General features: G+C 37.3%; 1 protein-coding gene across 1 annotated transcript in view; it reads right to left on the reverse strand.

Moving 5' to 3' along the window:
* C28H8orf34 (chromosome 28 C8orf34 homolog) overlaps nt 1-16,144 on the reverse strand; it is a 382,999-nt gene that overhangs the window by 93,462 nt on the left and 273,393 nt on the right.

Consider the following 16,144-nt stretch of genomic DNA (forward strand, 5'->3'; position numbering starts at 1 on the left):
AAATAGCCTTAATATTTTAAAAAATACAATTCAATTCAAGTAAAATTTGTAACTGTACCAGGCTCAAAAGTTAAACTTTTCAACTGTTTTACATTTTTGCTTTTATATGTCACAGTAGAATCATACTAATTTGCATTTGTCTTTTGCATATTCAAGCACATATGCATGACACTTTACCTTTTGTATAATTACAAATATTATAAATTATGCTTTCATCTTTATTCCTTTAATATTAAATTAATATTAAATTATGCACATTTTTGTTCATATTACATACTAATACTTACCTATTACCTTCTATATACAAAACCATATTTATTATATAAGCTAACTCAAGAATTCTCTAGTGTAATTTCGTGATAATCATAACTTTTTTTTTGGTCAGATATGTATGATTTTAAACTGTTTTTGATTGATTTTATACTTTGAATTAATTTTTAAAATTTTACTTTGCAAGAACAACATCACTATTAAATGATTTAGCTACATACTTCTCATATCTGCCCAATTATTTATTTTCTTACTTTCTAGTAATTAGAATAAATACTTCACTAATCTGCCATATCAAATAGTCTTTTCATATATTCTTTGTCTACCATTTCATCAAATTTTCAGAGAGGAAGTATGTAGAAACATGAGATATTGAAAGGTGCAAGTAAAAATAATTATTAAAAATTGACAGGCTGCAATACATTTGGGTATTTCAAATTAGATTAAAAACCTAAGTGGAAAATAAATCTCCAACAAAGACAGAAAGATAGCAGGAAGAAATAAAAACTAAGTTGTAAACTTCTTTTTGCCCATTGCAAGCTTCAATAAGAAATATTTACTTAGCATTTATTAATATGCTCAGGAATAAGCCTAATGTCATTGAGATGTAAATAAATTACAGCTGATTCTGATTTCACAGACTTCTCAATGTAGGTGAGTCGACAAGACAAATGGCCATGAAAACGACCCAACAAATTGGGTGGCCTTGAAGCTGGCTCATCTTTGTTCAAACACTGCCCTCCAGATACCTGAAGAGTTGGATTTACTGTCTTGGCAGCAACTCCATTAAGGAATGCCTCACAGCCCTGCTATCCTTGAGTGTTCTGCCAACATTTCCCAAACTGTAATCCACACAGCACCACTTCTGTAAGAGGTTAATAGGCACTATGCAAACAAGGGTTATGTGGGCAAATCCGGGAAATGCAGTCTTAATAACAGTTCAATCTTTTTTTTCTCTACACTACAAGAGTTTTACTTATACTCTTACCTTTTCTCTTTGGTTTCTGAAACCCCTTTTCCATGTTAAACACTCGCTTACCTATATTCTCAGGACCTAAACAAAATGTTTCCTGTTCCCCCTTGTCATCACTGAAACCCTTTTCTAAGAATATTATATCCTTTTTTCCTCTAAGAATATGACACTGCCTCCTCTCCAAAGGAGCCTGCCTAATCCCTCCACCTCAGATCACACAGGATTCGAAATATTCACCTTCCTTCTTTCTGCCTTTCTGAGACTTGGCTCAGAACCAAAGTTTTCTTCTTCAACTCAAGCATCACTGTCATCTTGAATGTTTCCATGTTCTTGTGTTCCATGTTCTTCCATATACCCACTAATTTCAAAGTCCCTGATCTCAAATCTGGAGATCTTCCTTCTACTTCACCTTCCTTCACCCAAGGACAGATCACTCAGAATTGTTCCCTGTAAGCAATATTTAAAGCCAATGTTCTGTTCTCTGACCACAGACTCATCTCCTTTAGACTCACAAACTCACTGTCCTTAATACTTTCTCTTCAGTCAAATATAGATCCCAATTTCTATTTTCTCCCACGTATCTGGCCTCCCCTGGTTCCAGTTCTGCCCTACTCAGCTGGGACTTGTGGTCTCCTCAGTTTGCATGCATCTACATCCTCCTGTCATGACTGACCAACCAGACCCTAATTCTGTATCAAGTCATCATTTTCCTACACATGTGCACCTGGAGCAATGCAGGAGAAAATCAGACACTCTAGGATTGGAGAGTACAAGTCAATGGTCTCCAATTTTAAACTTGGGCTTCTTGATTGTCTTTCTTCCATTCCTTTCAAAGTCTTTACAAAACTATTACCTCCTTTTTAGGTCATCTAGAAAAATGATGTATTAAGGAAAAAAGATCTGTTACTCCCCCTCACATAGCACCTATAGAGTTATTTTCACTCCAGCCAGTATTCACTACCTTCCAAAGAGCTGCTACTCCCTCTCTTCTGTGTAAGGCTCAGATCATCCATTTAGGCTGGTGATTTGGATCCGATCATCTCATCTCTCTTGGATCTTATTTAATCCACTACTATTCATTCTGTTCATCTGCATTGTTCATTTGCCATAGTGAAAAGAAGTAGGCTCATTTCTCTTTCAGCCTTAACAAAACAAAATCCCTCCTCCCATAATTATCTCAAACATCTAACTGTTGCTTTTTCTTACTCATTCTTTTTTGGGCCAAACTCCTTAAATATTCTTCATTCATTGCCTTTGCTTCCATAGTTTTCATTCATTCCTCATCCTGTTTTAATTTGGTTTGTGTCTCTGCCATTCTGAAATGACTTTCTGATCTAATTGCCATATAAAACAGAAATTTTCATAACTTATTTTTATTTAACTTTCAATTGTACTTTGAATGAACACTTTTCCCACTCTCTTTTACACCATCTCTTTGAACCAGCTCATCTATTCATGGTTTGAATCATACATAGATTGATATTTTTCAAATCTTTATTTTGAGTCCTCAGCTCAAAATTGGCATAGTCAAATTTTTGTAGAACATTTTACTTGGGTGTACCAACAGCATCACAAAGATAACATGTCCAAAAGTAAATTCATTTTCATCATCACCCTGTCTTGCATTACACACAGCTAGTCAATCCCAGTCTTGCTAATTATACCTCCTGAGGAGATTTCCTGAATCCATCACTTCTTTCTACACTACTGTAATTTTGCTCCTCATTTTCATTCACCTGGATTCTTATTAGTGTCCTCACTGATAGTCATATTTAGAAACTTGTCCTTCAAAAATCCATTTTCTATATGGCTACCAAAATGTTCAAAACAAATCCAAACATATTACTCCCATGATTTAAATATTTTAGTGCAAGAAATCTTAACAAGAGTATTTTTAGAGGGCCCATGGGCAGTTTTAGGGGAATCACAATAATTCACAATAAATGGAATGAAAAGTTTTTGGCAGATGTGCTCTTTTTGGACAGGGAGACAGTAACTTCAACCAGATTTTCAAAATAATCCTTGACTCAAAAAAGTTTAAGAACAACCATTTACTGGCTTCTCATCACCTGCAAGATGAGTTATGATTTCCTTACCAAGTCATTTGAGTCTCTCTATTACACAACCCTTACCTGTCTCTGAAAATTCATCTTTTTTAATTTTATACTCCATAAACGCCACTGTCCAGAAGTCTTAGCAGCTATGCAAAACTTCACCATTGCTTTTGCTTTACTATATTTTGTCTGTTTAGATGTCTGTCAATAATACTTCAAGTGTCTTAAAGGCGAGAATTTTATTTTTCATATTTTATGACCTAGCTTAGGTTGAGCTTCATTATAAGCTCTAAAAGAGATTTCTTATGGCATTTTTTTTTTATTTTTTTAAAGATTTTTTTTAAACTACCCACTTCTTTTTTTAATTTTTTTTTTTATTTATTTATGATAGTCATAGAGAGAGAGAGGCAGAGACACAGGCAGAGGGAGAAGCAGGCTCCATGCACCGGGAGCCCGACGTGGGATTCGATCCCGGGTCTCCAGGATCGCGCCCTGGGCCAAAGGCAGGCGCCAAACCGCTGCGCCACCCAGGGATCCCAGATTTTATTTATTTATTCATGATACTCACAGAGAGAGAGAGAGAGAGGCAGAGACACAGGCAGAGGGAGAGGCAGGCCCCAGGCAGGTAGCCCGATGTGGGATTCAATCCCGGGTCTCCAGAATCACGCCCTGGGCCAAAGGCAGGCGCTAAACCACTGCGCCACCCAGGGATCCCTCTTATGGCATTTTTAATGATTAAATCACCTTGGGGATTAGTCCAGGAAAACAGAGCCCATCCTATATATGAGGAATTTTCTATGGAATACTATAATAGAGTTATATTTCCTTGAAAAGAGGTAAAACTATCCTGTGTATATTTAGGGTTAAGTAGTTCTTAGCCCCGTTCACTCTAATTCAGAATACAAGACAGAGGTTGATGTGCCAATGCTTATATGATCTGGGGGGCAGAACATGAAAGTAAAACACAGGGAGAGAAAGCCAATACAAGGATGTGTTATTGAGTCATCTCCTGTACAGATGGTTTCTGGACAATTCCACAAGAATTCTGAGGATGCTTATGAAATATGTCCACTTGAAGGATGAAAGGGTAAAGAATTTATCCATAGGCTCCTGATCAAGGATGGTCCTTGAGCTCTGATAACCCTAACTTTTAAATTGCATATATATTAATATTGAGTGATTCTAATTGGTCATCCCAGTGCAGGAAATAAGATATAAAAGATATTAGCAAAAGTGATGTTAAAGGTTGCACCTGCACAAGGCTGGCTGCTATGCTACAGTTAGAAACATGTGCAGATATAGTTGCTAATAAGAAGTATTTAAAATTACATACAAGCGGGGCTGATAATGATAGTAAATATGTTTGGCTTTAAAATAAATCAATCAGATTTAATTTTATGGCTAGTGAGTCCTGGCTAGAGGAAATATTACACATATTAGTAAATTATATCAACAAGTTTGTGAGTCAACAATCATTTTTCATTGACTCAGTCTTAATAGTGATTAAGCCAAAGAAAGATAGCATCCTGAGAGAGACTGTTGTAGTGGGTATCAGAGCCTATAATAGTACCAGGCACATGGATACTATCAATAGGTATTTGTGAAGTAAATGTTATCAAAAAGTCCCTGAGTCATATAAAATAGATTTAAAGAAGGCGGACCAGTCAAGAGAAAGGAGGCTGAAGCTCATTTAGGAGATTGGTAACTATAGCAGTGGTTCAAATTTTGCTGGTTTGCAGTTTGTTTTGAGATTCAATTGATCCCAGTGTCTCATTCTGTAAGAAGAAACAAGGAAACCAAAGAAAGCATCAAATAGAAGTCCAGTTCTAGTCTAAAATGATCAGTAAAAACACCAAATCCATTGAGAGGAGGAAGTTTTGAACATTGTAAGCAGTGAGAGAATAGAAAAGATGATTAGTACCACTTCTCTTTTATACTTAAAGAAAAATCCAAAACATTCAAAAAAGGGGCATATTTCCCTTTTCTTTAATCTCTAGAATTAAATGTCAACCCAATTGAACTATGTAATGTGATGAGAGAAGATTCAAATAAGTGCATATTTACTTTCTCACTTTGTCCTAGAAGACATTCAAATTTGTGAGTAGTTGTCTTTCTGTTTTTATGTTATTATGGTATATATTATTTATTTTAATCTTCCCTGAATACTTTCTGGAAGAAATTAGTATCTAACTATAACCAGAATGGACACTTATCAAAAGTTTCTTTGAACCAAATTGAATACACCATGGTATGCATGAAATTAAAGGCCAAGCTAACATTTCTAGCCTGTATATTTCAAAGGACATGATAAACAAAATTTGGATTAATTGAGGAAATATTAATGGAGTAAGTGGTACTTAAATTGAGCTTTCATAAAGCTCAAATTTGATTAGGTAAAAAAAGGGGCAGGGAAAAGAAGAAAGAAAGAAAGAAAGAAAGAAAGAAAGAAAGAAAGAAAGAAAGAAAGAAAGAAAGAAAGAAAGAAAAGAAAGAAAGAAAGAAAGAAAGAAAGAAAGAAAGAAAGAAAGAAAGAAAGAGAAAGGAGTAGAACTTCCTACAATGTCATCTAGAAATTTGATGTTGAAATACCTAGTCTTCTTCCCTGATGAAAATGGAAGCCAATGGAGGGTTGAAGCAGAGTGATATGATCAGACTTCCCTTTGGAAAGGATGTGCTGCGTTGATCACAGACTGTAGCAGGGCAATCAAGAAAGCAGGGAAATTCTTTAGGAGATTATTCCACCAATCTTGTTGAGAGTTGAGCATGGCTTGCCTAAGAGTATCAATAGTGGAGGTGGTTAGAAGTGGACTGATTGGAGATAAATTCTGTAGGTGGAGCCAATGGTACACCTGATAAATTCGATTTGGGAGTGAGAGAGAGAGATAAAGAAAGAAAGAGAGAGAAAGAGAAAGAGAGAAATCCCAAACAGCTGAAATCATGTTACCATTTGCTGAGACAAGGAACACTGAGGGGAAAACAAATATGCTGGAGACTAAGTGGAACTTAGTTGGGGACATGGTAAGTTTAAAATGCATTTTAGACATACAGGTAGAGGTGTGGAGAGGCAGCCAGATATCCATATGGAGATGCTGAAAAGACTGCAGAGTGAGGCTTTCCCTTTCTGGATTGTAAAACCTCTACAAAGGACTTCAGAATATGATATACTACTATTTGGGTCAGCTATTTTGAAGAATATGATATTCTGTTTCACTGTAAAATAAGTAGTATATCATAATAAATGTCAATTAGAACAAGTGAACCACAATAAACAGTTTTGGTTTTCAGAAATTTTGAACCATTTTTTCAAACAGTTAGAAATTAACTTATCGTCCCCCTCCAGACTCCAAAGTCTGCTTTTAATTTACAAAAGCCTCTTTCATAGTATCAGTCATTGAGTTATTTCTAAGTCTCCTTCTAAATGTTCATATTCCATTTTAGGATTCCAGGACGTGTCTCCAGAACTATTTTTTGAGAAAAATTCTAACAACTTATTGTCACTCACTCAATTTTGAAGTCTTAAAAAAGCCAAAATTGTCATCAACATCAATAATTTATTGGGGACCTTCAAAGGCAAAGCTCTCCACTGGGCACTGAGCCTGCAATCTGGCATGAGACCTGCATGTATTTGCATGATCTTTCTAATTACTTTGCAAGCTTTCATGAAGTCAGAGATCAGGCCTGAGATTCCTGACAGTATCGGGGCCTCACATATTCATTCACATTTGTGCCCCCTCGGATAATGATGTAATTTGAATGACATTTCTTTGAATTCAATAAACACTTACTGTAATTCCTTTTCTATCCTAAAACTTCTGTTCTATGGAACTTTGCTGCCCTTCTTTGGGGAATAACCTGGAAATTCTTCTTCCTGTATTCCTTTCCAAACCCACTGACACCACCCCAGCATTCTCTTACCCCTGGCCATTCTGGTTTGACACTCTGGTGAACAGTCCACTTATTGTGACTCGGGCCTTTTGGCACCACCTCTCAGATTCCTCAGCAACATCCTCTGGACTCCTGACACAGATCTACCTCCAAGAGCCTCCAGCAAATACTACTTCTAGCAGTACCTCAATTTCCCTTCTTATTTTAGCAAATTCCAGCATTCATCTGAGGCACTCTTGCTGTTTCCTGACTCTGGCTGTTTAGGTCACATGAGGATAAGTAACAACGTATCAGAACGAAGCACCTTTTTCCTGAAAGTAGAATGCAGTTGAACAACATCCTCCTTCACCAGACGGCTTCCCTTAAATATTGCTTTTGAAATTTTCTCCCTTGTTCATAAGAACCTCTGAACATTAACCTCTAAAATACAATGATTGATGGTAACACAGAGATAAAAACCATGTTCTTTCCTGCTAAATTTTCCTTTTAACTTCCTATCTCCTGAAAATGAGATATGGGTCTGCAAATTATCTGTCACGCTCTCATCAAATTTATAGTTTCTCCTGCAGGGCCAGTTACAGACATGTAGTGGCCATAGGTGGCCTCTTATCTGGGCTGCTAATTACTCTCCTGGCAGAGGCTTAAGAATTTTAAAGCTAAATCTGAGGAAAGCACACATGGAAAATAGATGTTTTGTTTTCAGTCTCTTCTGCTTTATCTCAACTCCAAGGTAAAAATGTCAACACAGAGTAAGGAGGAGAAGACCAGGCATAGAGCAGGACTGACTCTTAGACACTTTGGGACTACTAAAGCAGTTTCCAGGCAGATACGACCAGAACATGGGCCACTGACTCACATACCTTGGCCAGATTATTACATGCAGAAAGGACAGCACTGGAGGCTTTCCGACCTTCCTAAAGCTGAGACAGCCCTGAAAAAGGATTAAAATCAAATCGCCAGACTTCTCTGGAGCTAAAGAAGCTTCAAGAGAAAACAGGCAAACACAGACTGTCTGAGCTTGAGGCAGCCCTGGGCCCTGGGATCATCAAGCTTCCTCTAGCACAGCTATTTACGTACATTTTCAGGCCTATAATCTGGCACAGGGGGGTATGCTTTTTGTCTGCCATCACCCCTAGACAGGTCCCTTTTAAAAATCTATCTAAATAGAAACAGACAGTTAAGATGCTTCTTTGACTTTGTAGACCAGTGGTTCCCAATTTCCAGTGTGTTAGGATCCCTTAGAGGACATTAAAACCCAGATTGCTGGACTCCACCCATAGGTTCAGAAGGTCTGGATCACAGCCCAAGGATTTGTGCTTCCACTGAGTTCCCAGGTGATGCTGACACTGATGGCCAGGGGCCTGCCCTCTCTGTGGTACCTCCTTTCTTCACAGCTATGCAAGGAGATGGCTTCTCCCACCCATTCTGGAGGTGGTTATAGAATTGTCCCATATCCAAACACCAAGAATAGAGAAGGATCTAACAGGGGATGTTAGTATTTTCCTTTCTGTAACTTGCTGGGTATATACCCTTCTGGCTGAAACTAAATTTTATTCCTAGTATGTAGGACTCCATCTTAAGGAGATGAAAAATCCAACTCGGATTCCTCTTGAGCTCCAGATGCTATATACTTAGCCTGACTCAGAGAATTGCCTGGTCAGGGGCATCTGGCTCAGCAGCAGCTGTGAGAGGTCTTTTTACTGAGCTGATCTCTAACAGGTTGAAAAGTGGGATCGTGTGGGAGCCAAAACACCCTTTTGGAAAACTGCCAAAAAACTTTCGTTCCTTCCTTAGCCATTCCTTCCTTTAATCAGAGACCCCTTACTCACAGTACTAAAACAGAAGGCTGCCTCACATACGCACCTGACAGAGGACCACCCCCTCTTTCCCATATCCCCTGGAAGCATCTGTCAGATTGTGGAGTTCTTCTGTGTAGAGCCTCTCTCTCTCTCTCTCTCTCTCTCTCCAGACATTTTTATGCTATAGCGCTGGAAGAGACTATGTGTCTTGCTGCCTTAGTCAGACAATTTATGTTCTTTTCTTTGCTTTTTTCCATTTCACAAAATTTGGAATAACTGGAATTCAGTTGTGGTAACTAGTAGAATAATGAGGCATAGTGAAATTCCCAAATTATGAGTGCCATTCCTTTGTACCTGAGACAGGTAATGTTTTAGCAAGGTTCTATCTGCTTACAGCTGGTAATGGAAGAAATGTTGCCAGCAATACGCAGTATCAGGAACTGAGCAGTTGTTATTAGGGGTGGAACCAGCATGAAGGAATGAACCAAGGGCAGCCTCATGGCAATCCTTCTTGATAAATTTGTACATTTTCGGAGGAGTACAGAAAGGAAGCCCCAGCAAATCCTACCAAGTTCCACCTACTTAGGAGGGATGGTGGATAGAGGACGACAGGGAAATCTGAGAAGATTCACTTAGAAATCTGAAACTACTGTGCACTGAGGTTACAGCCTAAGAAAGGTAAGGTAAGTTAGCTTGCTTCTACATCAAACATAAGGATGGCTCCAGGTAGGGATTTTATTTTTTTATTTTGTATTTTTAAAAATATTTTATATATTTATTCATGAGAGAGGCAGAGACCTAGGCAGAGGGAGAAGAGCCTGATGCAGGACTCGATTCCAAGACCCCTGGATCATGACCTGAGCCAAAGGCAGACACTCAACCACAGAGCCACCCAAGTGCCCCCAGGTGGGGATTTTGTGACTTGACTTCCCCATGAAGGTAACTCTGCATATTCCAATAAAGGACAGAAGAATACAAGACATTTAAGCATGCAAACAGGGCTCCCCTTTCCACCATGCTTGAATGTAGCTCTGATGTACCCATAACAGGCAAGAAACAGTTGCTAATTGGGTATGTCAGTCTTTTGTCTCTGAATTTGAGATCTTTTCTGTTTTAAGTTTGTTGTGGGACAGGAAGTTTGGCTTGTTTTTAGCATGACCCTGTGTGACAATACAGCCTTTGATTATAAATGGTTTTTTGAATATCTCAATATTGAATTGCCATATTTATTATTATTTGGACACCGTAATAAAGTTTTCTGATAAGCAAGTTGGTGATCTGGTAAACAAGGTTGGTTTAAAAAATGTTAAGTATGTGGGACCCCTGAAGAGATTATAATAGAAAAGATAAAGGCATTTTTTTATTATTTTGCCAATGCTTTTAAAATTCTTAAGAAGGACAACACTGAATACAAATGTCTGCATGATTGGAAAAGACAACAAAGCATAAAGATATTAGGATGATTCATCTTTTGGCATAACATTCTAGGAGAAGAAATATATTCAGCGATTTACTAGAGAATATAAATACTGCTTTGTGAAATTTTAGCTCCATTGTCTAGAATTTATTTTTTCTGATGTGCATATCGATTGATCTCTCAAAATGTTCATGGAATTTGTTGATAGTGAAATTTTTTTCTCTGTGCCTCTGCTTTGGGAAACTAAAACTTGTTGGTCTTGGTACCAAGACCTAGCTTGTATATAAGATTTTTCCAAGGAGTCTTAAGTATTTCTTAATTTAATTTATTGTTGTATGATTATCATATTTCAAATCATGTTAGTATTCCACAGATTTTATTTATTTTTCTGACTTTTATATGGTATGATTTAGATGCTCTAGAGTTTCTGGTTTCAAGTGAGAAAATAGATTATTATATTTAAAATTCTGAAGAAAATTAATTAAAAACCTCAAATGATTTCCTAAAAACACAGATTTATTGAAACATAGTATATCATGAGCAATGGTATTAAAACCCATTGAGTTTTCTTTCGGGGAATTTCATATCCTGTTTTGAGCACTAACGTTTATAATTGAAAAATATTACATATTTTAAGAATTTTGGTTTTTATTCTGAAATGTTATCAGAAAATTGAGAATTTAATGACACTTGGTATTCTTTGTTTTAATAGTAATAATATCTCCAGTCTGGCTTGATTCTAAATTTTTTTTTTTATATTAACAAGGCTAATTAACTCTTTGGCAGTTCTGGAACTAATTGATAGAAGATACTAATAGAGATAAATTAATATAATGATACTTTTGACATGATTTATGCATGCCATTCAGGAATTGTGACCCAATTATAAAAGTAATTAGCATAACAAATAAAGTAATTGCAATTTCAATTTTACTACAAAGTGTACCAGGGAGGCCCAGAATGTTACGCAAGTGAATAAATAAGAAGTTTTCAGATATAGATAATGATGTGAAATATAATTTTTCACTTTTGTTCCTGTTTCTTACATAAGATACTTACTTCATCTTGTGCTAGTATGGAAACAAAAATGGGGGAAAAATAAGAAGAGTCACTTAAATCAATCTTCCTCTATTATGACAACAAAATAAAGTCCACAGTGCTATTGCTATTACATTATTAGAAAAGGTATTTAAATAAGCAAGACTATATATTAGAATAATTTCAGTAATTGATCTTTTCGCATCATGTTTGGTATTCTTGATTGTATATATACGCACAAAACTGAGGAACTCGTGATTTTTGTCAAAGCAATTTCTATGATTATTTTATCCATAGAGGTAGCATTTAAATAAAAATCCTTTCTCAACCAAACTGTCATCATTTATCAAATAGCTTGAATAACATGTTTTTATCATGTGTCATTCTATCAACATCTTGTTTTAATGTCCTGAAATGTGTCTAGTTCCAAATTAGGACCAACAATTTGACTGCTTTAAAAGTGGAGGCAGCACCATAGAGCTACAAGAATTGGGGCTCTCAGTCAGATTGAGCAGGACTGGAACGCCACCTGTGCCACTTACTGGTCTTCTAACCTCAAGCAATTTACTCAATCCCTTTGAACTTTATTACGGGTCTGAAGAATAAGGCTAAAAAGTACCCACTTGTTTGTGGGGATCAGACATGTTTCTATATGCCTCACCTGGAGTTTGGTACACAGTTGAGGCTTTGTATCAACCACAGCTTCAAAATGCTGTGGAGCAAAGGATGCCTTCGCTTGCTCTTGAAGCAATCTCCAAATCCGTGCCTCAATGAACATATTTGTTTCATTACTACATATAGGCCATTGAATCCATCAATTTGGCTGAAGTCATTCACTAGGGAATTTGAACTGAACTGATCATCTGTTTTACTACTTTACAGACATAGGATGTTCGAATCTTAGTGGTTCTGCAAATGTCAGTTCTAAGTTGCTACATGGTTACCTCCCGTGCCCCACCTTTTTTCTGATCATTGCACTTTGAGAATGTAACAGGCTATTTGAATTTAATTTGAACTCTTTATGCCTCTAAAGTCTTTGTGTTAACTGTAATGAAAGTGATAGTGAAGAGGAGCCTTGGTTGTGAAAAATAAATAAAGGATAGAGTAAGTGTGGTATAACGGTAGGTTTACACATTAAATATACATAACGTTCATTCACAGACTCTTTCACCACTTCCATTATCATAGATCATGTTCTTCCAGAAATGAAGTACCTTATGTAGTACCTTAGTTTCGAAGGGCTATAATAATAAAACAACTGGTACAAATTTCTGGATTTTTGAGATTTACTAAAATAGGTATTTGAAATTTATATATTTATTTACAAAAATGATCATATTTTCATTTTAAGCAGGCATACTAATAAAATATGTAGTTAATGCAATATAGCAAATAAGATGTAAAAAAGCAGCAATTGGGGACCCCTGGGTGGCTCAGCAGTTGAGCGCCTGCCTTCGGCCCAGGGCGTGATCCTGGAGTCTCAGGATCGAGTCCCACATCAGGCTCCCTGGATGGAGCCTGCTTCTCCCACTGCCTGTGTCCCTGCCACCCCCCCACCCTGTGTCTCTCACGAATAAATAAATAAAATATTTAAAAAAGAAAAAGCAGCAATTGTTCTAAATTCTTATCCTTATTTTACTAAACTCAACGTTAACACTTCTTTTTATCATACAAATTTCTAATTTTTTACAAACAGGCTGCTACCTTTTTTTCTAAAATTCTGGAAAGATAAATATCAGATAAGTGTTTTAAAGAAATAAACTCCAGGGGATCCCTGGGTGGCTCAGTGGTTTAGTGCCTGCCTTTGGCCCAGGGTGTGATCCTGGAGTCCCAGAATCGACTCCCACATCGGGCTCCCTACATGGAGCCTGCTTCTCTCTCTGCCTTTGTCTCTGCCTCTCTCTCTCTCTCTCTCTGTCTCTCATGAATAAATAAATAAAATCTTAAAAAAAAAAGAAATAAACTCCATTTGCATGTTTAATGATTCTCATTACTATTGGTTATAAAACATTAAAGGTTAAATATTGTGCTAATTTTTAAGTCATTCTCAGAAATCACACATAATGTCACAGACTAAAGTTAGCCAATCAGTCAGAATCAGTCACACATATTCAAGTCTAAATTCAGATAAGAGTAGAAAGATGTGGGCAGCCTGGGTGGCTCAGCAGTTTAGCACTGCCTTCAACCCAGGGCGTGATCCTGGGGACCTGGGATCGAGTCCCACGTCGGGTTCCCTGCATGGAGCCTGCTTCTCCCTCTGCCTGTGTCTCTGACTCTCTCTCTCTCTCTCTCTCTCCCTCTCTCCCTCTCTCTGTTATTCTGTTTCATGAATAAATAAATAAAATCTAAAAAAAAAAAAGAGTAGAAAGATGTAATGACAATTCATGACTTTGGAGAAAAGAGAACGGCTGGCTATCTAAATGGCTGTCTCTTATTTAGAGCAGTATACTCCTCTATAAAACGTATGAATATTCTTACAACTTCAATTCCTTTGCATTCCCAATATCTATCCAAACTGGCCCCTAGATCCTTTCTTTAAAAAAAAAAAAAAAAAAAAGATTTTATTTATTCATGAAAGACACAAAGAGAGACAGGCAGAGACATAGGCAGAGGAAGAAGCAGGCTTCCTGTGGGGAGTCTGAGGTGGGACTCGATCCCAGGACCCAGGAATAACGCCCTGAGCTGAAAGCAAACACTGAACCACTGAGCCACCCCAGACATCCTTGGCCCCTAGATCCTTATACTTTATGCCTGTTTTAAAACTGTCTGTGATATGGAGCCATTTTATAGAGAAGGTATTTATGTCCTCTCCAATTTTCTTTCTCTTCTTAACTGGAAATCTTGTGTTTTATTTTTGCCACGAAGCAGACATAGCACCGGCCAACAGTGACACACACGGAGTTTCAGAAGAAAGCCCCAAATGCACCCTATTTTTATGAGCTCATTTTTAAAATAAACAAAGGTTTGGTTGGTTCCAGGGGACTTCATTCAGATAGTGAAAGAAAAGGGAAGTAGAAACAAATGAAATAAAGCTGATGAAAGAAATTGAGAAATAAGCAAATTCACTCTCCTTTGCATGTTACACATAATCCTTACTGTTTTATGGGGATTTTTTTAGCTTGTTCTAAAAGTTAATTTAAAGACATTAGTCATCCTTCAAAACAGTCCTGACAGTAAGCATCGTATTGCTCCATGTCTGTCCCTGCTATCTGTGCGTACTCACCAACTGGTGGGTACAGTCAGAGCTCACTGGCTTGTATAAGTGGCTCTGCTTGCTTCTAACATTTATGTTTATTTTCACAATTTGTTTTTTTTTGTTTTTGTTTTTGTTTTTTTTTTAATTTTTTTTATTTATTTATGATAGTCACACACAGAGAGAGAGAGAGGCAGAGACAAAGGCAGAGGGAGAAGCAGGCTCCATGCACCGGAGCCTGATGTGGGACTCGATCCCGGGTCTCCAGGATCGCGCCCTGGGCCAAAGGCAGGCGCCAAACCGCTGCGCCACCCAGGGATCCCTTATTTTCACAATTTGAATGTGAAGTTTCCCCAAAGTCTGGCCTGTAACATCTTTTTTATTGTTGTCAAACTACCATCTATTTTTTTCCTTGTAATTGTTGGAAAGATTATGTATAGATTCTGATTTTGCGCTACAATAAGTATTTTTCTTTAAATATTTTATTTATTTATTCATGAGAGACACACAGAGAGAGAGGCAGAGACACAGGCAGAGGGAGAACCAGGTTCCCCCCAAGGAGCCTGATGTGGGACTCAATCCCAGAACCCAGGGATCACGACCTAAGCCAAAGGCAGATACTCAACCACTGAGCCACTCGGGTGTCTCTATAATAAAGATTTAAAAGCTATTGGGAGATATATTTTCTTTCTGAGATTGAGACTTCTTTCCAGGCTGATCAAATTTGTCATTTTGATCTCTACCCATGTTTTAGACTTGTATATGTCACAATTTTTTGCTTCTTTGCTTCTCTTTCTGTTTAGTATCAATAGAGGCAACGCATAACAGTGTTATTGCCCCTTTGTATCACCCTTTTTCCAAGCACTTTGAGAAATCAATACTCCCAGCTGCAGTGGGGTCTTTGTTTCTCTCACAGGAATCAATCTGAAGCTCCTTACCATCTAATGGAGCCTGACTACTGGTTCCATTTCTAAAATTTCAAGAGTGAGGAGGACTAATCCTAAGCCATAATTTTGTCTAAATCTTATAAATAGCCTCTAAAACAAAAACCAATCTGCCAAACAGTATTCCAAATGACATATGTAAAATCATTTGACAACAGTCAACTAAGTGAGCCCGTAGCCCAGGGGTCTGAGAGTCCAGAGCTCTCAGGGTTCTCACTATCATCAAATTCAATTATAAGACATTTGATTTCTTTCTGTTCAATGTGACTGTACTAAAAAGCTTTTTTAGGTTGAAAGTCAGTGCTAAATTTCCGTAGCCACCCTTGGTATTCAGTCCACCTTGCTGGCAGCTGGCTACAGTGAGTCTATAAGCAGTGAAATCTCTAGGAGTATCTTTGCACATATGAGTGGCACAAAATATTTTGTTTCTCCTAAAAATTCAATGGAAATATAAGTTTGCTTCTCAATTTGTAAAAAATAAACAAGATTTGAAAAATAATTTCATGAATCTATTATGAAATTCCATTAGCCAGAAAATTCTGTGAATATGTCTATACTCTGAAACTTACTT

Source organism: Canis lupus, chromosome 28 (genome assembly GCF_048164855.1).
Source record: "Canis lupus baileyi chromosome 28, mCanLup2.hap1, whole genome shotgun sequence".
Lineage (NCBI taxonomy): Eukaryota > Metazoa > Chordata > Mammalia > Carnivora > Canidae > Canis > Canis lupus.